General features: G+C 39.3%; 1 protein-coding gene and 1 long non-coding RNA gene across 6 annotated transcripts in view; one reads left to right on the top strand and one right to left on the bottom strand.

Moving 5' to 3' along the window:
* peak1 (pseudopodium-enriched atypical kinase 1) overlaps window positions 1-7,177 on the bottom strand; it is a 101,772-nt gene extending 94,595 nt beyond the window's left edge. For 2 of the 3 annotated variants that reach the window (XM_023955627.2, XM_078948477.1), the window contains exon 1: window positions 6,893-7,177. The gene's annotated coding sequence lies outside the window, so the exon portion shown is untranslated. The remainder of the gene's footprint in view (window positions 1-6,892) is intronic. The other variant, XM_023955628.2, reaches the window with a different exon arrangement.
* A 3-nt stretch (window positions 7,178-7,180) lies between these two features.
* Window positions 7,181-22,316, top strand: LOC110015197 (uncharacterized). Of its 3 annotated transcripts, none has more exons than XR_013656356.1 (4): window positions 7,181-7,221; window positions 18,495-18,687; window positions 18,806-21,497; window positions 21,576-22,316. It is a non-coding gene; the product is annotated as an uncharacterized LOC110015197 (long non-coding RNA). The 3 variants fall into 3 exon arrangements; XR_013656355.1 differs by having other exon boundaries at window positions 18,495-18,683; XR_002290329.2 differs by lacking the exons at window positions 7,181-7,221; window positions 18,495-18,687 and having other exon boundaries at window positions 18,695-19,412; window positions 21,355-21,497; window positions 21,576-22,152.
* The last annotated feature ends 512 nt before the right edge of the window (window positions 22,317-22,828 follow it).

Genomic DNA, 22,828 nt, shown 5'->3' on the forward strand with positions numbered 1-22,828 from the left:
TAGCAGATCCAAAGGAATCTTGACTGACGTGTCCACATGTGTCTTTATCGGGTTCAACATTAAAACACGCCACTTATTGAAGAAAAAAAGGGCAGGAAACGAAGAATTAAACATCTCCATTCAGATATTATGTCAGATGAAGCGATCACATAGCTGATGAAGGCCAAAAGCCGAAACATAGCAACAAATGGGGAGAACACGTGAATACAGCAAACTGGAGTGACAGGCCAAAGAAGGGAGAAGAGAATGCCAACAAACGTGCACGTTTGAGACACTCAAGTCATTGCCATTGTGTTGGTTGATTCCGGTTAGCAGCACACAAAGACCAAAATCTTTTTCATCTAAAAATGTTCCCGTTATATTTTCTTCTGCCACTCAGATGCCTTTCAAAGTACTGATACCTTCACTCCGCTTTAAACAAGTGGCCACTTCCATTGAAAACTCAATGTAGACATGCGTATGTGTGTGTTTCGGGCTTCCAAGTAAAAACGTTCACACATAGCTAAGTAAGTTTTTAACAGATATTTTCAGGCTGTGCGTCCAAAATGCATGACCATTGAACGCCTGTTGAAAGATAAACCAGGTCAAATTTTGACCAATCAGGGACTCGGATTCGGTAATGACTTATGGTCATGGAGGAGAAATTAATAATTGTGGTTTGTGTCCGGCTGGAATTAAATGAAACCAACTCTTTATATATTGGAATAGAGCTGTGAAAAAAAAGCCTGGAGCAAGATTTCCACCATATGGGCTAGACCAGGGGTCGGCAACCTTTTTTACTCAAAGAGCCATTTGGGACCGCCCCTAATAAAAAAGAAAGTACCCGGAGCCACAACCCGTTTTGACATCATTATATATATTATGCATGTATATATTATTCAAAGGTGCTCATCACGTCGATCTTCAATGAGTGTAGATCGCGGGCCAGAAAAGATACGGGACTTGATTGACATGTAGATTGGCCAATCGGACATCGTCTGAAGCATACGTCGCTGCAAATGCACATTATGTTCTTTAAAGGATCATACCGCGGCCGCATGTGGGAGGAGCTACTGATTCTGGTCTGATTGCTGCATGGAGCGATGTGTTTATCAATGCATGGTAGACACGGAGAATGTGGAGATCAGGTTTATTATTTTGAAGAGTTCTACTTGGTAAGCATGTTTCCATGTTGGGGTTTATAAAATCATCCCAGGAAAAGGCTCTGCTTTAACTCCTGCAGGGAAAGCTGCGTCTGAATCTGACGGCCGTGTTTGCATCTCTCTGACAGAGTTTGAAGCCAAAGCCCCCCCTCCGCCTCTTTACCTGCTTTTCCTCTCTACCTGTTCACCCTTTTCACATCCTCTGCAGCTGAGATTTGTTTCCCCCGCGCTCCTCAGCATGTCCTACACAGAGAGCACAAAATACGGTAGTCGGGGCCCTCCAGCGCCGCACAAGGATGAAAGAGCTGGACTCAGGTTATAGCGGGGATAGAGCGGGTTAAGCAAATGAATGGAAGAAGGCGCTCCGCTGAAGAAATATTCAATATTGTACACATTTTATTATTAGTCTGAACTATCTTTTATTTAGAAAAATCTTTTATTTTATCAGTCCAGTACGGAAAAAAAGATCAACAAAAGCTGTTTTGGGCGGTTTTTGGCTGGGTCTAGCGGTTTTCAGATGACTTTGGCTGGAAAACTGTGACTCTATCTGGCAACGCTGGCGCGAACTCCCAGTCTGTCATCAGCGAGTTGGTCTCTGCCCCGCAGCACGTCAAGTTCCCGGCAGAAGATCTGAGTGTTTATTGAAGCCGCCCCGCGTGCCTCTCCCTGCTATCAGCTCTGCAGGTCTCCCCCGATAAATACGAGCTCATTACGAAGCTGTTTTTTACGTGGCTCGTACAGAGCCATCAGCGCCTTTGAAATGCCATAAAAATGAACAAACTAAAATAAAATTTAATTATTAGAAAATACTCATTATTTTCCAAAGTTACAGGGAGCCACAACAGATGGATGAAAGAGCCACATGTGGCTCCGGAGCCATGGGTTGCCGACCCCTGGGCTAGACGCACGTTCAAGAACTTGCGTTTAGCGTGTTCTTGAACGTGCGTCAGGTGCCTGGTGTGTACAAAGCTCACAGGTGCTTAAAACTTGACCGAATCCTGCCGAACAGAAGATTAACAATGTGGGGGGCAAAGAAGAAATTGCAAATACTACATGTATAAATTACATTTATTCCATCAATAACTTCTCTTGTGTTTTTTATGTAATAATATTATTTGTATTTGTATTTTGCTCTTCTGTATCCATTTAGATTTGTTTAATGGAGGATGAATGATCTTTGATCGTTCTGCCTTTGGGTTCTCTGCTGTTTGGTTGTCAGTTCCCTCCAAACAAAAGCGTTTGTTTACATCCTGCTGGCATCAGGATCAGCCAACAGCAGGCCAGTCTGCACACAGCCCAGCAGCTACTGCTGCATCAGGCACCATCCTTTATGGAACAGTAAAGCCACACATGGCTTGAGCTCTGAAATGTGACACAACACCAGAAAAAGTCCCTCAATTTGACACTAGCTGCTGTTTAGAACAAGAGTTACTGGAAAGCTGCTGCTAAATGTAGCAACACTGACTGTGTTTATCTGTGTTTGCATGTCAAAAACTTCATGTTGTGCTGCCAACTTTATTTAAACCGCTTTCGGCTGTTTGATAAACAACTAAATACCAGGAAGTGATCGCCATACATTCATAAAAACATTCTGGTCTCATGGTCATAAGTTTTATACTCCAGTACTTGGAAGCATCATCTTTAAGGTGATTTGTAGCCTGTTTTAAAAAGTAACACTATCTGGAAATGTAAAATGAATAAATAAAATTGCTATGTTTAAAATAATATTTCCCAACAGAATTACATCTTTTGCAGAGAAATTCTTTACTTTTTTTTTGCAACAGGAACATTGCATCCTGATCTGGATGAACATAAAGACAAAAGCGGAGAACTTCCACTATTATCTACTTAGAAAATATCTGATAAGTAAACAGCAACAGAGACTGAGTTCAGCTGAAGCTCACAGCCACTGATCCTTCTTTCTCTGCCTTCCAAATAATCAATTTAGATCAATATCAACTTCAGAAGCAAAGATAAACTCTTTAAAGAGCCACTCCGATAAAACTCATGTTTTAGGTTTTCTAACATGGTCTGATGGCATTTTTCTGATGATGAAGGATGTATAGAAAGAAAATTATGCTCAAAATTGCATTTCTGAGAATCTCTTTACTTAAGTTATTGTAATTCAGGGGCAGACAAAAATAGCATTTGTAAAAAGATCTTATTTGTTAAGTAGAAAGTACGCTGGGCGAGCCACAAGCTCACTGCTCGGCTTCTTTCCGATGCATCCACTTGCAGACAAAAAGATCATTTTCCTCATCTGAGCGGGAAGCTCTGGGCATAAGTCCAATATTGCTTGCCATTTTTCTAGCATGGATTATGTGAGGGGCTGTAATAGGGTTGGGCGATGTCCCCTAATTTGGCCGTTGACGATGTTTGCTGTCAACCATCGGGATGGACGATGACATCGTCGGGGGGGGGGGGGGGGGGGGGTATTTTTACATTTTTCGTTCTTATATAACTGCTATTCGTTATTTTGCTTTTTTCATTGTATTTCCCAACTAATGGTTAATCCGTGATGATCCAGTATAAACTGAGGGAAGTGACTTTAACAGAAAAAGTAACAAGCAAAATAGAAAAGAAGTAGTCCGCTCCCGCACTTAACTAGCGAAGTGGACCGGCGGAGGGCGGATTTACAGCTTTATGTTTGATGGGAAGGGGGGGGGGGGGGGTGCGCTTTGTTACATGAGCGCTATGTGTGAGAGATTTAAGACTGCGATCCGTCCCGCAGCTCTAGGGGTACAAGCAACCGAACTCAGAACCGGGTCTAAACGTGTGTCTGAGCACAGCTCGGATCGTCAGCACACACAGCGGTTTGAGCTTCAAAGCAGAAATGTCGCTCAGTCCTTAGAAAACATTCAATCAATCACGTGGATTTGTGTTTCCAGTCGTGTCCCGACTAAATAAAGGCTGATGTTATTCTTACATGTTTACGTGCAGCCAGCAAGCAGCACCACCCAAAGCTAATGTTGTTAGCCCGTGTTAGCATACTGCTAATCCTGGCTTCGTTCAGAAAAAGCACTGACCACACGGATTAAAATTCAAATGATGAGCGAACAGGTGTTTCATAATAACCGTAACATTATTAAAAGCACGTTTAGAAGATCGTCTCGTATTTTACCGCGCTGACATGTCAATATATATAGCCGCTCGGTGCTGTTATCGTTTTGTATTGAATTGTTACCTTCAATAAAGTTTGGAAAAAAAGCCGCTCGGCGGAAGTTGTATCCCCTTCCGGTTTTCAAACTGCGCATGTGCGAATACTGCGCGTGTGCGAATGATTTATTCCGACCGAAATTGTGACCTTAGTGAACGTTTTTATATTCTGAAAACATTTTTCTGGGCCCATGTACACGGTTGGATTCTAATCCGACCATTGATCCCATCAGGATATTTTGTACATGTAACCGCGGCTTATGGTGTCGACGCGCAACGTGGCGGGGGCGTGGCATCACGATGGTGGTCTCTCCATCGGGATGTCAGTCACCCATCACGATGGACGATGATATCGTCCATCGGCACAACCCTAGGCTGTAAGCTAGAGGGCGAGCATTGAAACAGAAAGCCCTAAGCAACAGGGAGGGGAAGGGGGGCGGTGTTGCTCCACGCCAACAATCCACAACTTAGAGGCAAAATCCTCCTGCTCTGCTCTACAGAAACTATGCTCTTTAAAAAAGACACAGGTTTTTAGATTTTAGCTACAAACAGCATAATCATAATAATTAAAAGTCCACTGAGGTCACTGTTGCAATCGATCAAAAGATGATCGGAGTTGGTCTTAAACTGCAGCATGAAAATGATCAGACTTAAGACTCCTTCAGCATGGATCCTTCACACTTCAAACTTTGCCTTTTCTCAAATCAGTAAAACACTTTCTGAATGGAGAACCGAGCAAAACACAAAACATCTGCTAAACACAGCCTTCCTGTTGCTCTCCACAAGAATGCCAGGTATGTTCCTGATTCAGAAATGTCGGCAACGATCCAACAAATAAGTGTCCCATGCAGCCCTGAGGACATGGATCCACACAACATTCACCAACAGAGAAATCACTATTTTTTTCATCTGATTAAAAGTGAAACACTCATAATAACTGAGATGTCTAAAGGCCAGTTCGAAAGCAATTAAAAGACAGAGAGGAAGAAGTCAAATCCAGAACGGAACTTTGCTTAAAGGGTTTTATTGTTCTTTTGTTTTTTATCCGAGCTTCTGCCCTGAATGGACTAAAGCTGGAGTTCATCAAAACTTTCACTAACAACTGTACGTATGAACTGTTGGTCTTCGCTCCACACCAGGCTTTTTCTTAGTCACAAAGCTCTACTAGGGAAGACACCACAATACCTGTCCAGCCTCAGTCCAAGCCATCATCTGAGGTCCAACGATCTCATGACACTTTCCATTCCCAAGGTCGGCACAGTTTTCAGTCAAAATTCCTTTCAAATGGCTGGAACTCTGTCCAAAACTCCCTTAAATCCACCGTTTTCCCATCACACCATTGGTTCCAGCAGAAACTGGCTGCTATAACTGCTGATCCCTCCCTTTTGGCGTATGTCTATATAGGCTGTTTTAATCTCAGTCACTATTTCATGATACTGGATGTATGTCATGGATTAATCTGGGTTATTTATTTATTTTGTTGTCTATTTTTGTTTTCCTGGTTTTATTTCTGCTGGACCCTCTTTGCCAGGTCATCATTGTAAATGAGAAACTGTTCTAAACTGATCCTCCCAGTAAAATAAAGGTTAAATTAAAAAATAACCAACAGCAGAGGGGACGTTTAGTGAATTCATTAACCCCACTCCACTGCTTTATTGATGCTCCATCTCCACTTGCACTACGAGATAACATGTTATAATATCCAGACATCAGCTTCCCTCAAATGATGTTTTTCTGTTAGATTACGGTTTTGTTTTTATGATTTTTCTTAAACAAGTTTGAAAACAAATACTGAATCAAATCCTGAAGCTAATTAAGAAATATTTTATTTACTAACACATTCAGATTCAACTATAATTACAAACAACCGCTGCAGGTGTATTTATTAGTTCAAAAATGAAACTTTTAGTTAGAAAACTGGTTATTTTATTAGTTTGAGGGACATCTTTCTTCATTTTAAAACTGTCGTAGTGAAATAAACAGGGAAAATACTGCCTTAAGAATTTTTTTTTATATAATTAATGGATTTTATTTTGAAAAGATTTTTTAATGTAAATTCGATCAGAAACTTTTTTTTTTAGGGTGCAGGAAAACACAACAGAAAACATCCCTTTCCTCTTGTCCCATCCCAAACCCACGTTGCATCAACAATTAGGGTGGCGACATGTCAGGGGAGTTGGAACCAGCCACCCCTCCCGGCAGAAGACCCTCTGGGTCCTCTGCCGGACCCCCATTGGGTCAGAACCGAGTCAGGCGTCGCCTGTCCCGTTCAGCGAACGCAGACAAAGGTTGGTTCTGGTTTGGAGTCACTTCCGACGCCGAACTTTAGCAGTTTTCTTGAATCCCGCGAGGCACTTCTTCACCCCAATATTTGAGCTGGCACGCGCCCTGACAACAGCGGTAAACGCTGCCTGAAAACAACCGAACTCTGCGAACCGAACCCGCCTCGCTTGGCGGGACCATCCTCATAGGTGGACAGAAAAAACACTGACATTCGAGGCAAAAGACTCGTTTCCCCCCCTCCAGCTGTACAAACTGGAACTTGGCAGCCGAGGGAAACTGGCGAGACACTTTTCAATTAAACAGAAACAAACCCTGAACTTTTCTTCTTCGCCTGGCTCTGCGTTGCTCCGCGTCCTCCCCTCCGACTCGAGTTCCTCTCGACAGCCGTAAAATCCGGGTTTCTGGGGGACGGCCGCCCTCGACGGGAATGAGGAAAACCCAAGAGTGGAGCCGAACTGTCCTCTGACTCTGAGCTGTGATCCTGACGGAGGCGCCGCCGCGAGCCAGCACTGGCGGTGCCGCGCCGAAATGTGTGAGCGCGCGGCGTTTTTTGGTGACTCTAGAGGCGCTGTTCAACAGCTTTGCTGCCCCCCCCCCCCCCCCCCCCCCCGAAAGACAAGGAGATGCTACGTCAAAAAACGTAAGCTCCGAGAAGGGAGGGGTGCAGGGGGGGGGTGGGAAAGGGGGACGTCGGCCAAGATGGCGTCTCGGTAAGACACTCGCGCTCGAGCTCCGCTTAAAAAGCCTTGTTAAAGCCAAAATTAAAAAGACTGTGACAACAACAACCGTATATTAATATCACCACCATGCCAAAACCCGAAAATAAACGGAAAGAGCGAGAAAGTCTGCCCACAAAAGGCTGTGTTGTAGACGCACACAACTATGCTAACCAAGCGGCTGCAACAGACTCAATGGAAGCTGACGATTTCACTTTGACCCCCCTCCCTGATACGCCACTGAAGTCCCCACTTCTGAAAAAAGGTAAAGCTTCTGAAATCGAAGACCCTGAAGGCATTGTTTCCAAACTCTCTTGCCTCATTAACTCAAGATCTGACTCCATTGAAAAGATGGTGGGGGAGAACTGTATGAAAATTGAGGGTCTGAAAAAAACTATTGATTTCCTTTCGGAGGAACTGAAGGAAATGAAAACTAAAATCAAGGAGATGGACACAAAAGTTAAAATGGGGGAACAGCGCATGGGGTCCTGTGAAAGTCGCATTGAAGAGCTGGAGCGTTATTCTCGACGGTGGAACCTGCGGCTGGCCGGGGTTCCAGAAAACAACACCGAAGATGTGAAAGCTAAAGTCATCAGCATCTGCCAGAAAACCCTACTGGATGAAAACATCAAGGTAAATGAAGGACTCGACATCGTGCACAGACTTGGAAGGAGGGACATTAATAAGACCACGCCACGGAACATCATTCTCCAATTTTCCTCCCGCGCCCTGAGAGATGCTCTCTGGAAAGCAGCCAAAAAGTCCAGATACCTGAAAGAAAACAACATGCGATTCTCTGAAGACCTCATCGCTTCTGACCGGGAGAAACGACGCCTCCTTTGGCCGCTGGTGAGAGATGCTCGGGCAGAAGGCAAAACGGCTTACTACGTTGCTGGACGCGCCTTCGCCAACGGCACCGAGTTGTTCCTGCCCCCTTCCACCTAACCGTCACCATGTTACCATCCCGAGGATGATGTGGGACACCAATCTGACTCCTTTCTGGTAGAAAACTTAACTTCAAGGTGTCTGCAAAACTTAGTTAAAATCTTTCTGTTTTGATCTTGGTTGTTAAAATGTGACTATTCACGTCACTTAGTTTTTAATGACATTATTAGGCTTTAAACACGTTAATATTCTGAGTAAGTGAAGCTCGAGTTCTAACGTGTTTCTTAAAGTAAGAAACACTCTTCTGAAGTTCATATTTCTCTTTATTGTTCTCTGTTGAGAATTTGTTCTACTGTTCATGTCTTTATCGTTTCTTTCTTTTAATGCCAGGGGTTTAAGAAATATTTTGAAACGCAAAGCAGTTTTTTTATTCATCAAACAATTTAAATGTGATTTTTGTTTTATTCAGGAGTCTCATAGCACAAAGGAAGATTTAAACTTTTGGAAAAGTCAGTGGGGTAAAGAAATATGGGGAGCTCATGGTTCTAAAAAAATGGCTGGTGTTTTGATTTTAAAGGATAAATTTCTTGGGGAAATCATCCATCACTACAGTGACCCTAATGGGCATTTAATTATTATGGTGCTGTTAATCTCCCAGAACGTGGTGATCATTTCTAATGTATATGGCTACAACTCTCCTTTGGAAAACAGTCAGTTATTTGATTTATGGGATGGAAAAATTAGTTTGTGGCTTAAAAAATATCCTGAGGCCTTTTTGATTTTTGGTGGTGATTTCAATGTTGTTAATGACAACACCTTAGATAGACACCCTCCTAAAAAAACTAATCCAAACAATAAGTATTTAGAAAATTTCATGGATAAATTTGAAATTGTGGATGCTTTTAGAGCAAAATTCCCTTCGTTAAAATCATTTACTTGGCACACCAAAGATTATTCTAAACAATCTCGGATTGATTACTGGCTGACGTCAAAAAGAATTAATGTCACTAATATTGATGTGAATTCTCATCCAGCTCCCTTTTCTGACCATATGATAGTCACCCTAAAGTTAACTCTCTCCCCAATGTCCAACATTCCCAGGGCTGTTTGCTGGAAAATAAATAACAGTCTTCTGTCTCACAACACTGTAATAGAAATGACAAAAAAAATAATCCAATCATACTGGGAAGAAACTACTGAATTAAAAATATTCAGCCCTAAATGGGAATTATTAAAATTTGATATTGGGAAATTTATGAGATCTTATAGTAGTAACTTAGCAAAACTTAGAAGGAAAGAGGAAAATGAACTTTGCTCTAAAATTGCTGCCTTGTCTAATAAAAGCAGTGAGAACATCACTGAAAATGAGCTGATAGAACTTGGTGAATATCAGAACAAGCTGGAAGAGATGTATAAAAGGAAAACACAAGGTGCATTTATAAGATCTAGAGCAAAGTGGATGGAAGAAGGGGAACAATGTTCTTCCTATTTTTTTGGACTAGAAAATTCTAATTTCAGCAATAACTCTCTGGATTCTCTTCAAATTAACAACAAAATTGAAACAGATCATAAAATTCTTGGCTCATTTTGCTCTGACTTTTACAACAAACTTTACTCTTCTAATTACTCAGAAATTAAAACGCGTGAGCTGCTAGATTCTATTAAACATTGTAAGATTATCAGTGAAACACATAAAAAACTCTGTGATGCCAGCATAACCTTAGAGGAAGTGCAAGATGCTATAATGATTCTAAAAAAGAACAAATCTCCTGGTAATGATGGATTGTCAAGTGAATTTTACAAAAACTTTTCAACAGAACTTAGTCCCTTTATCCTGGAGACGCTCACTGAAAGTATTAATCTGGGAAAACTACCCCCTACTCTAACACAAGGTGTTATATCACTAATACCCAAACCTAATAAAAATAAACTACAAATTGATAACTGGAGACCTATCTCGTTACTTAATAATGACTATAAAATATTAGCTCTAATTTTAGCCAAACGAATTAAACAAACCTTAACATCTATTATAGACGAATCCCAATCAGGATTCATGTCTAATAGACACATTACAAATAACATCAGATTAGTTTTGGATTTATTGGATTATTCCGAACTAATAAATGAGAATAGTTTTATTCTGTTTTTGGACTTTTATAAAGCCTTTGATTGCCTAGAACATGAATTCATTTATCGATCTCTAGAAAAATTTGGGTTTGGACCATTTTTTATAAAAGCTATTAAAACTCTCTACAATAATTCTAACAGTACAATAAAACTTAAATATGGTACGTCTCCAAGATTTCAGGTGGGTAGGGGGGTACGCCAAGGCTGTCCAGTGAGCCCTTATTTATTTCTGCTAGCAGCACAACTGCTGGCAGCTTTCATCCAGGAAAATAACATCCATGGCATTTCAGTCGCTGATAAACACATTCTTATAAGTCAAGTTGCTGACGATACCACTCTTTTTCTGAAAAATTCAGATCAAATTCCCGTTGTTATCAACCTTATTCATAAATTCTCAGAAGCTTCTGGCCTTAAACTTAATATAAATAAATGTGAACTTTTACCTATTTCAGAATGCGATCACTCAGTTTTACATGGTATACCTGTAAAATCACAAATTACTTATCTTGGAATTATGATTTCTAAAAACACAGAGGATAGATGCAACCTAAATTTTAATCCCATAATTGAAAAGACCAAAAAGAGATTTAACCGCTGGCTTCAGAGAGACATCACTTTAAGAGGAAGAACTTTATTATCCAAAGCTGAAGGAATCTCCAGATTGACATATCCAGCACTTGCCCTAAATGTTAACGCATCCACATGTAAAACTGTTGATAAAATGCTTTACAAATTTATTTGGAAAAATAAAACTCACTACATTAAAGATAAAGTGCTTTTGAACACAATAGACGCAGGAGGACTTAATGTTTTAGATTTCACCACCTTAAACTACACCTTTAAAATCAATTGGATTAAGAAATTTCTTAGCAACCCAGATTCCTTATGGAATTTTATTCCAAACTATTTATTTTCTAAACTCGGTGGACTCCCTTTTCTTCTCCAATCTAACTATAACATTCAAAAGTTGCCCATTAAATTAGCAGATTTTCACAAACAAATGCTTCTGGCCTGGTCTCTAATCTATAAACATTCATTTTCTCCTCACAGATTTTATATCTGGAATAATACTAATATTTTGTACAAAAATAAATCTTTATTCTTCCCTTACTGGTTTCAAAATAATATACTCTATGTAAATCAACTTTTTAACTCAGGAGGGTGTTTAATGTCATATAATCAATTTTTGACCACTTATAATATTCCAGTTACCCCCAAAGAGTTTGCAATAGTCATGGATGCTATTCCTAAAGGTGTTATAATGTTATTTAAAGGTCTTGTTCACCCTTTACCCTCACATTCAGTCTCTTTATTTGAAACAAATATTGGTAAGACCTGCTTTACAAGAACATCTACAAGAAATAAAAAAATAAGATCACTGTTTCAGAAAGATATTGCAGTTGTACCATATGTGACCCACTATTGGAGAAAATTTGCCCCAGATATTGAATGGAAGAAAGTTTGGACTTTGTCCTCTAAATATTTTATTTCAAATAAACCCCGGGATGTTTGTTTTAAACTTCTTCACAGATGCTACCCAGCCAAATCCTCATTACACACAGACATTGATAAAAACTGCTCCTTCTGTAAATTAGACACTGAAACAATTATACATCTTTTCTGGAAATGCCCCCCAACAGTAATTTTTTGGAAAGACTTCACCTCCTTCGTTCGATGTAAAGTTTATGAAAAATTTGATTTGATATACAAGGATGTATTATTTGGTTTTTATTGTGTTAATAATTCACTAAGAAGGGAATACTATTTAATTAATCTTTTGATAATACTAGCCAAATTCCACATACATAAATGCAAATTTTCTGAAAAAAAGCCCTTATTCAAACTTTTCATGATTGAGTTAAACCAATATATCAAAGCAATAAAATATTCTTCCAACCCCAAAGCTATAAGAACGTTTGACACCCTGGAATTTTTTAAATGTACAGAATAGCAACTTGCTGCTTTTTCTTCTCTTGTTTATAATTTTTTTTTTTTCTTTTTTTTTTTTTCTTTCTCTTTTGTTCTTTATGCTCCCCTGGCACATTTTGTTACTCTTTGTTTTGTCTGTGTACTTAAAATTGACTTGAATTTGTATCTTGTATATCTTCAATAAAGTTATATAAAAAAAAAAAAAAAAAAAAAAAAAAAAAAAAAAACCGGTGGGAAAGACCGGTTCCGGTGCGGCTTAAGCATTTCTCTGACGTTACTTGAGCGATGCGTTCAAGGCTATCGATTAAACACGGTGAAGAGCAACTGTTGAAAATGACACTTTCATTTCAGAGTTTCCTGAAGGCACCATCGCGCTCATTTTAGATGCCAATCAAAAAAAATATGTAAACAAATTTCCTTGTGGCTGTTATTATAGTTTCTGTCCTGTGCTATCATTTGGATCCTCTTTTTTCTTTTATTTATTTCTATTTTCTGTCTCTTAATTTATTTGTGTAAGTGTTTCAACACTGTATGATGATGACATCTGAGAGTATGATATACCCCCCCCCCAGTGAGTGTGTATTTTGTGGTGTGTTCATCTGAGATCTGCTGCTGGCTTGAGTTTGTATTTTGTCTTTGAAAAGTTCAATAAAAAAACAATTAAAAAAAAAAAAAAAAAAGAAAAAAAAAGAGGGGTGCAGGGGGCCGAAGGGGGGGGGGTTAATAGCCAAAGACGTTTAAAGAGCTTCTTTGGCTATTCTTCAATACAGAACAGAACTATGTCGAAATAGATGTTTGCCCAAATTACTGTGAATTTCATATTTGAAGACATAAAACAAAGAAAAAGTCTGTCCAGGAAAAAAAAATGCTGCATCAAAATTAAATATGGGTTCATATTATTTATTTATTTTATTATTAATGTAGACTTCTGAACGTAAGTCATGTGAACAGGAAATAACAGAAATAGTTGCGCTATTTAAATCATATTACATTCCTGAATAAGGTTTTTGGAATTCATTCATTTCAATTCAAAAATCTTAGAAACACAGTGGTTTTGATGAGAGAAACAAATCTGTTCATTTTGTTTTCATTTTCTTCTCAGAAATGTCTGAAAGGGCTTTTTGTGTGTAGAAATGAGCTAGAAAGTGTCACAGAAGTGTTGCCAGGTTTACTCCAGCTTTAAAAATGATTTAAGCAACCACAATGAAAACAAAAATCGTATCCACAGTTCTTAGAAAGTGAGGTTTGCATCTTATTGATTTTATGCCGGGAGCCTGAGGGCTCAGTAGAAATCTGAATGTGGACGGCATTTAGCCCACGGCCCACACTTTGGACATGCCTGCTTTAGAGTGTATAGAGCCATGGACATGACATCAGACACAAAGATTCTTCCCTCCAATTTAAAATGACTTGTCATTAATTCATATTTTGTGCACATATTAGCATTTGGTGGCCAAATAATTAGTGTACTGATTTGTGTGCACAAAATAGTAATTTATTTGTGCATAAAATACGAATTTGCGCCCACACAGAACAAATTTGTCCGTACAAAATGCTAATAAAATGCTCATTTGAGATCATAAAAATACTAATTTGTGCACACAAAATACTAATTGTGGCCAAAAAATACTAATTTGTGCACACTAAATGCTAATAAAATGCAAATAATAAAGTGTGACCATCAAATGTTAATGTGTATGCACAGATACTAATTTGTGGCCATAATTTTTTCAATTAAGGGAACAATTTATTAGCATTTAAATTTTTTTTTTCATTCACCAATCTGAAGTGTTAATGTAACCTAAACTTCTGTTTACATGTCATTTACATTCTCAGAAAATAAAAGTTTTAGCCACACACAAATAACACATTTTATCAAATGTAACTTGAACTTGACATTTTTTTGACAAAATTAGCTCCCCAATTTCATAGGTATTTCAACAATGTCTAAAATTGAGTAAATCATTTTAAATTGAGTGTGGCGACATCTGCTGGCCAGTCTTCATGATAGCATTTGAAACTGACTAAGGTGGGAAATATTTGGCACAATGAATATATTTTAATGTAAAGGTCATGTGTACATTTTTTAAGTCTGAAAATGTTTTACTTTTAAATACATTAAATATGAGTTTTTTGTTTGAAAAAGTATACTAAATAAAAGAGAAAAGAAAAAATGCAAAAGAGGAATTCGGGAGATGCTTTTGGAACTTAAAACTCTTATTATGATGGTTCTTTTGTTTTTTTTAATAAAAGTCACACAGTGGTAAATTAAAAAACTAGTTATGTGACATTCCCGAACCAATTTAATCTTTTGAACGACTCATTTACGTAAACGGGGGGGGTGAGAGAATGAGAGCCGGGGGGGGGGGGGGGGGGGGGGGGGGGGGGGGCTCTGTCACGGTTCTGGAGTTGAGATCATGAATTTGAGTTGTTCTGTTTATTAAACGTGTTTTTGTGTTAAAATGTTTCATCAGAAGTTTTTGCATGAACCTGATTAGTTTCTTATTGTGCATCAATGATGGGTTTGTTGGTTACATTTTGTTTCCATATTTAAGTTTGTTTAGTAATGGGATGATCTTATAATAGTTAAATAAACTTGTATTTAACCACTCCTGACATGACACTAAATGAAGAGGCCTTTAGTTTTTTAGCAATCTTTCAAAATCCACACACGTCAGATGACTGAATTATGAACTCTATTGCGAGAAGTGTTTATTATTAGATTAAGTTTAAACAACATGTTCTTATCTTCAAAAAATATTTACTAAGTAAAAAATATGAGCTTTAGAAACAAGGAAAACCTTAGAACTATTGAACTCCTTTGTACTTACTATCTGTAAAAATCAGATACCCTGCAGGGATAATAAGATGGCCAAAGGAGGAGATACAGACCACTGATGTTAAAAAACGAAAGCTCCTCACCATGAATGGAGGGTTTCACCCCAAATCCAGCACCCTGAGACTGTATGCTAGCCGCAAGGAAGGAGGCCGAGGACTAGTGAGCGTGGAAGCCACTATCCAGGATGAAACATCCAAGATGCATGATTACATCAAGCTCAAGGCCCCAACTGACAGTGTGCTCAGTGAATGTCTCAGGCAATGGAGAGCAGAGGATACAGTGCTGGAGGACAGATCCTCATAGGAGGACAAACCCCTGCATGGGATGTACCACCGGACCATAACTGAAGTGGCTGATATCAAGAAGTCCTACCAATGGCTAGAAAGGGCTGGCCTACAGGACAGCACTGAAGCGCTCATCCTGGCAGCTCAGGATTCAGGACCCGATTTAAAAGGTGGCTACTATAAAGAACCTACAATATGACATATTTGCAGTTGTTTCACACTTTTTTGTTACGTATATGGATAGCCACCTTTTGATTTGATTACTGCTTTGCACACTCTTGGCATTTTCTTGATGAGCTTCAAGAGGTAGTCAGCTGGAATGTTTTTCACTTCACAGGTGTGTCCTGTCAGGTTTAATAAGTGTGATTTCTTGCCTTATGAATGGGGTTGGGACCATCAGTTGTGTTGTGCAGAAGTCTGGTGGATACACAGCTGATAGTCCTACTGAATAGACTGTTAGAATTTGTATTATGGCAAGAAAACAGCAACTAAGTATAGAAAAACAAGAGGCCATCATTACTTTAAGAAGTGAAGGTCAGTCAGTCCGGAAAATTGGGAAAACTTTGAAAGTGTCCCCAAGTGCAGTCACAAAAACTATCAAGCTCTACAAAGAAACTGGCTCACATGCGGACCGCCCCAGGAAAGAAAGACCAAGAGTCACCTCTGCTGCGGAGGATAAGTTCATCCGAGTCACCAGCCTCAGAAATGGCAGGTTAGCAGCAGCTCAGATTAGAGAGCAGGTCAATGGCAAACAGAGTTCTAGCAGCAGACACATCTCTACAACAACTGTTAAAAGGAGACTGTGTGAATTCATGGTAGAATATCTGCTAGGAAACCACTGCTAAAGAAAGGCAACAAGCAGAAGAGACTTGTTTGGGCTAAATAACACAAGGAATGAATATTCGACCAGTGGAAATCTGTGCTTTGGCCTGATGAGTCCAAGTTTAAGATTTTTGGTTCCAACCACTGTGTTTTTGCAGAAAAGGTGAACGGATGGACTCTACATGCCTGGTTCCCACCGTGAAGCATGGAGGAAGAGGTGTGATGGTGTGGGGGTGCTTTGCTGGTGACACTGTTGAGGATTTATTCCAAATTGAAGGCATACTGAACCAGCATGGCTACCACAGCATCTTGCAGCGGCATGCTATTCCATCCAGTTTGTGTCTAGTTGGACGATTATTTATTTTTCAACATGACAATGACCCCAAACACACCTCCAGGCTGTATAAGGGCTATTTGACCAAGGAGGAGAGCGATGGGGTGCTGCGCCAGATGACCTGGCCTCCACAGTCACTGGACCTGAACCCAATCAAGATGGTTTGGGGTGAGCTGGACCGCAGAGCGAAGGCAAAAGGGCCAACAAGTGCTAAGCATCTCTGGGATCTGGGAAAATCAAACCAAAAGGTGGCTACTTTGAATAATCTACAACATGACACATTTTTAGTTGTTTCACACTTTTTTGTTATGTATATAATTCCAAGTGTGTTAATTCATAGTTTTGATGCCTTCAGTGTGAATCCACAATGTTCATAGTCATGAAAATAACGAAAACGCTTTGAATGAGAAGGTGTGTCCAAACTTTTGGTCTGTACTGTATGTATGGATGTGGGAGGTGTGTTCACTAAACATATATATGATAACCTTTTTTTTCACAGCGCTGCTAATAATACCTGAATTTAAGAAGCTTTTTTTTTTTTTTAGAAACAAAACAGTCTCTAAAAGACCAAAATGCAGGTTTTAATGTTTGAAGCTGTTATGTTATAAACATTTTGTTTTTGTTGCTTATAATCAAAAGTGCCAGTTCAAAAAACAAAGAGTTTCTCTATTAAAAGGTATTTATACCTTTATACAAGATATTTATCTGTAGTTTTAAATGCTAAAGGAATACTAAATATCTAGACTGTATCCATTTAGTTCAAAGAATTGGATGGTATCGCCACAAAGTTAGTTTAATCTTTAATGTATCGATTTGTGGACAACCCCGGTGTTTTACTCTTCTATATGTTAAAACTTGGCAGAAATATTTATCTATTTGTTTGCAAGGAAAAGGAGAAATGTCTGGTTGAGGAGGCCCAGAACAGAAGTGGAAAGGATCATCTCTGAGCTTCTTATCCTGCAACAGTCAGGCAGCCAGAAGCTTCTGACGTCTTTTTTGTAAATATTCTGCTTGAGCGACCCAGACATAAACAGATTTTTCTCCTCTGACATTTGGAAAATAGAAGCTAACCAACTGATTTCCACATAGAAACAGTTTTTTTGGCAATTGCTAACTGGCAACTAGTTTTATAAGTCCACAAGCCAGGGCACACGAACAAGACGCAACATGAGCCGAATCTGCAAACGTGATGATAAAACAGAATGCTGGTCTGTGCAGAATTTAAGTTTCAATCTGAGTTTGAATTCAATCTCTCATTCTAAGCAGCCATAATAGGAAGCATAATCTCCTCTTTTCTCAAGCTGAGCATTTCCAAAAATCCTGACATGTTCTTGTAAGGCAGACATTAAATCAAATGCTTTTAGTTTATTTGTGTTGAATTGAGAAGAACAGAACCCAAAGGTCATCCTCAAAGCTTTGGGTGGAGGCACAAGTGTCTTCCATCTGAAGACAGGATGATTACATCTGTTTCCATTCATTTGGGTTAAAACAGGTCTCCAATGCATTTTTGGGTCAAAAGCACCAATGATTCCATCTCTTTTATATGCCATATCCCTGCAAATCAACAAAGACCATGTGTATTGTTTAAGTGTGTCACTTTTGTTACACATTTACACTTTAAATGATGATTTAACTGTGACTGAACACGGTTTCTGAATGACTTATTTAACAGTCATTGTAACTTTTAGTATTTTAGTGCTGAACTCTATTAGCCTGTATACAATTGGTTTTGATAAAAAAAATCACTTGTCACTGTAAAGAATAAAGGATTTAACCCTTTCACTTGGTATGTCGCCAATTCCCATTGAATCCAGGACTCTGTGTAATTTAGCATCACCTTGAATGGAAAAAAACATTGAAGAGTAGTTTTTGAGATAATTGGAAATGATGTTAGACATGAAGGGTTCAACACCCAAAGCCTGTCTTTTGTCGTCTTCTCTGTGCACTCATGTCAGGGTGTCTGTGTCATTTTAGCTTACAGCTTTCCCGCCTGCCCCTCCTGGAGCCCTGTCTGATTCCGTCCATATGTTCTGCAGTCTGTTTGCATTTTTGAGGCTACAGTTTTTCCTTCAGCCGTATTCTGGCAGCCTCAGCATCTTCCCTTCTACACCATTGCTAGTACCACCGGAAGCTCTTGTCTCCTCTTTGATCTTTCCCTGCAAAGTGAGTAAGTCACTGCCTGGAAAACCGTGGAACCGTGCAAGTTGGAACTTTACTGTGTATCACATGATTTTGACTGACATGTTTATCGTTTATCATGTTTATCGTCCTTGTCGAGTCCTTAGGTCTGAAGATCAAATGCTTTTAGCGGTTCCCAGGACTCGGCTTGTGACTCGGGGAGACAGAGCCTTTTCAGTTGCAGGTCCTAAACTCTGGAATGCTCTCCCTTTTTCTGTGAGGTCTGCCAGAACTGTCAGTAATTTTAAGACTCTTTTAAAAACACATCTTTTTACTCAGGCTTTTAACTCCAGTGAGCATATCTAGTGGGCCAGCTTGTTCATTGTTCATTTTATTAATCTTATTCTTTTGTTTTATTGTTTTATTGCTTTTATTGTTCAATTGATTTTATTGTTTTATTCCTATTGTTTCTTTATTGCATCGTATTGTTTGTGATTTTAGTTGATTTTATGTTAAGCACTTTGGTTGCCTTGGCTTTTATAAGTGCTATACAAATAATAAATTGATTGATTGATTGACATGTCCTCTCCCCCGTGAACTGTTTCCCACCTCCCCTGATGGCGTGGAGCTCTCCAAACAGTTTCCTCTTTGCGTTTGACTTCTAGCTGTCTTTGACCCCGATTGGTTGATGTGAGATTTTATCAAATAAGTAAACCTTTCTCCCTGAGTGTTTACTTGCAAAAGACAAACCCTGCAAAGGCTGTGTCTTATGAGGTAAGCTAATCATTCACATATTTATCTCTTCTAAAACATTTTCTTTCATGGATTAACAGTATTTTTGGGATTATCACATCCTATAGTCCCAGAATTCCTCTTAATCTTATGCTATAAAACACGCCAGTAGAGTAATGCACCTTTAGCCCAGACCTGGTATGGTATTCCTCAAATTTGAAAAATCTAGCTGCAGAAAAAAAGAGTGGAAAAAAATAGTAGCTCAATAAAATCTGTTGTCAAACCATAACTTCTAAAGTGTAGATTAAATGTTCTTAAATCTTGAAATGAGTTGTGATGTTAAAGCATTGCATTGATCTTTACCATAAAAGCCTAAAACTCACTCATTGTAAGGCCGCACTTCAGAGTGCACATTCAATCTGATTTGATTGTGTTTGGCAACGATGATTGCGATCAGCAGGGTGTAAACAAACGCGCAGAACAAAGCCACAGTGAGAAGATTCCCATGATGATCACTGAAAAACCCAGAGTGCAGACACGGAGGCCTTTGCTGATAGACTGAACTATAATGAAAACAGAAAAATATAAAAATAAAACAGTTCAATCTGAATAAAAATATGTAAAAGGAATCATTTTCTTTGAATTCATTTTAAGTTTTCATCTGTTATCCTATTATGATATTTATTATATTTATAGAAAAGAAGCACCATTTTTCACATTCAGGTAATAGGAGGCATTATATATCCTGTTTTTTGTCATAGATTTCTTGCCATTTTTTAAATTCAAAGTGAAAATGCACAAATTTGCCTCTTTCTTACCAAAATCCCAGACTCTGTTCCTTCTCTTCTCATCCACATAACAGGAAGAATCTCAGTTTTAAGGCTGGAAGAAGCATTGCCATTCATAAAAACAGAACATTATAAATTCAAGCAATAATTCCAGTACGTAAACATGCAGAGAAAACAGCATACGCATGCAAGAAAAGTTCACTGAAGCATATAAACGCTGCAGGTCTGTTTAGATCAGGAACAGAGCAAAGTTTGGTTTAGCTGGAAGTCTCTTTTTTTTGCATGCTAGGACACCTGGTGTGGTTCTCCCATATCTTCTGACCTCTAGATTGAAAGAGCTGTCATCCTGAAAGATTCTGCCAAAAATTTGCTGTGAAAACTGCTAGGAGTTTTGGCAAAACCTTAAATTACACAGAAAGGTTTGTCAAATGAAAAGTCTTTTACTGATTTCATTACTTTGATCAAATATCTGTAAAAAGAGAGCCATTCAGCTTTTCAGGTGGACTTTTTAATTATCAACTTTTGCACAGTAATGTTTTAACAATAACACTTACACTTAGCGCACTCATTAAAGAATATGACAAACACAGGATAAATTATTTCCTTTATATCCTACCAAAGTTTTATTGTTTTTCCCGCCATTTGCCAGGTGCATTTAGCATGACTTGGCATTAATCATACCTTTGACTGTAAAAGAGAACTGGACTGAGTGAGTGTGACATCACCCAAAATGATTTACTTCTGACTGGAATAAAATGAAGTCAATTCAGTCGCCATTTTTGAGTAGTACGGACATCGCCGTGTTGGAACCAGACAAGTTCATTTAGAAGTAATTGTATCAAATTGGTCGAATTTCTATAATAATATTAATAATGATGATGGTAATAATAATATTAATAATGATAATAATAATAATAATAATACATTTGGGTTGCATGGTGGTGCAGTGGTTAGTGCTCTTGCCTCACAGTAAGAAGGCCCCTATTCAAGTCCTGGCTGGGGGACCTGAACCTGAACACCAATGGGGACCTTTCTGTGTGGAATTTGCGTGTTCTCTCCATGCATGCGTGGGTTCTCTCTGGGAACTCCGGCTTCCTCCCACCATCCAAAAACATGCCTAAGTGTGAGTGTGAGTGTGCATGGGTGTGTGATTTAGGCTCTGTTACAGACATGCAACCTGTCCATTTCTCTTTTAGAATGTCATGGTGCCTCTGTCAGTCCCACCCCTCTCTGCCCTGCTCCGGAGGATTCCCAGCTGTTGCCACTCACCTCATCAGCCTGCTGCCTTCTTAAGGAGATCCACAGCCAGTATTCGTCGCCAGTTCGTTGCTCCTCCATGGTGCTCGTCAGGTCACTCATGTTTATTCTTAAGAAAATTTCTCGTTTTAGTAATTGTGCCTTTTCGCCTCGCTTCCAGGAAGTTATCACCATGAGTGCTAACTGGGATTCCCTCCGGAACGGTCTGATCATTCCACGCTCGCCTCGTCAGCTGTTCATGCCCTCACAGCCTTCACAGAAGTCCTCCAGTCACGCCACGTCTTCCTGTTACTCACCTGCAATCTGGAACCAAGATGGAAAATCACCTGCAAGAAAAATAAATCAAAATACTTACCATAAATCTCTCCTGTTATCCTTCCGGGTTCCAGCATCTGGGTCTGTTTCAAAGTCTCGAATATCATGACATAGAGTTTCACAATTCCTTCTTGACCACCAAGTAACTTGCATCATTTTAGTCTGATTAATGCAATGTCTCACCAAGTTAAAGTTATGGTTATGGTGGGTGTAACTTTTTACCACCAAAGGTGACACAATGTGGTTTCTCTTTGATTCATATTCTTATGATGTTAGAAACTGAATCACTACCAAGCCACAGCGTCCTATTCTTCTTCAACTGCAGCTTTTCGGGAAAACGGCCGTCTTCTCCAAAGGTTGATGGTTGAAGTTCCAATGCCTCAAAAAAAATTAGTCAGCAGAAAAAAATTCTATCCTTTTTTCAGTGACTCTGTTCTTTTGGAGGTGCCTGAAATCACGTCTGGAGTGAAAACTATTCTATGGTTTGCGTGAAACTGAAATTGATTTATGAAAGGGCTGAGGGAATTTTTCCCTCAGCCCTTTCTGGGAAGCGCCACAGCGTGTGGGAATGACTTGCGTTTTTGTGCACATTCCAAACATTGTTTCGCCTCATTTCCCAGGCTTTAAGGCCAGCGACAGAAAGAAGGGGGAAGGATGAGGAACTGTGGATGTGCTTCACTGTCAGATGTTTGACACCAGCAGGGCAGAAGCAGAGAGGCACAAGTCAGGGGGCAAATGGAGCAGCAGTGGAGGGGATAGAGAGACTGAAAAAGAAGAAGAAATGATGCAAACTTTCCCTATTATGGAGCTAAAAGAAGCTTTGAGGGTGCATCAGCTCATGTTTTTGATAAATGATCAAACTTTTCCGTTCTAAAAAAATAAATCTTAAGAGCATGATAAATATTCTAACCCATCTAAAAGTCTGTCAAAACTATTTTTTTATTTTACAAACAAATGTGCAAGTGATGAAGCCAAAGCTGCTTAGATTAAGTCTGACAGTCTGACAAAAGGTAGCTCCACTCTTTCTAAAAGAAGCTATTCAGGATTCCACCGAGTGCCAATTCAGCACAGGATCCCTGACTCATCCTCTCTCCTCTG

Source organism: Oryzias latipes, chromosome 6 (genome assembly GCF_053564925.1).
Source record: "Oryzias latipes strain Hd-rR chromosome 6, Olatipes_Hd-rR_3.1".
Lineage (NCBI taxonomy): Eukaryota > Metazoa > Chordata > Actinopteri > Beloniformes > Adrianichthyidae > Oryzias > Oryzias latipes.